The sequence below is a fragment of the Atta colombica genome, unplaced genomic scaffold (assembly GCF_001594045.1).
Source record: "Atta colombica isolate Treedump-2 unplaced genomic scaffold, Acol1.0 scaffold21, whole genome shotgun sequence".
In the NCBI taxonomy this organism is placed as follows: Eukaryota; Metazoa; Arthropoda; class Insecta; order Hymenoptera; family Formicidae; genus Atta; species Atta colombica.
Genome location: NW_017259305.1, coordinates 2,233,974 through 2,234,201, shown reverse-complemented (window position 1 = coordinate 2,234,201; position 228 = coordinate 2,233,974).

Sequence of the window (228 nt, the reverse complement as noted above, 5' to 3'; positions counted from 1 at the left end):
TATATATATGTATAATTATTAATATTTCGATATACCGAAATTAATTTTAAAACATTTTTACCTTTCAATAATATGCATATGTTTAGATTACTATAAAAGTTTAGCAATACACGATTATTGGAAGGTACGGAGATATTTGTGGCATTAGATGTTTCGCAAGTGTGCAACGCACAAGATTATGCTTGTCTTTTTCCTACTTTTTTACATTTTTCCAGTAGTCATAAATAT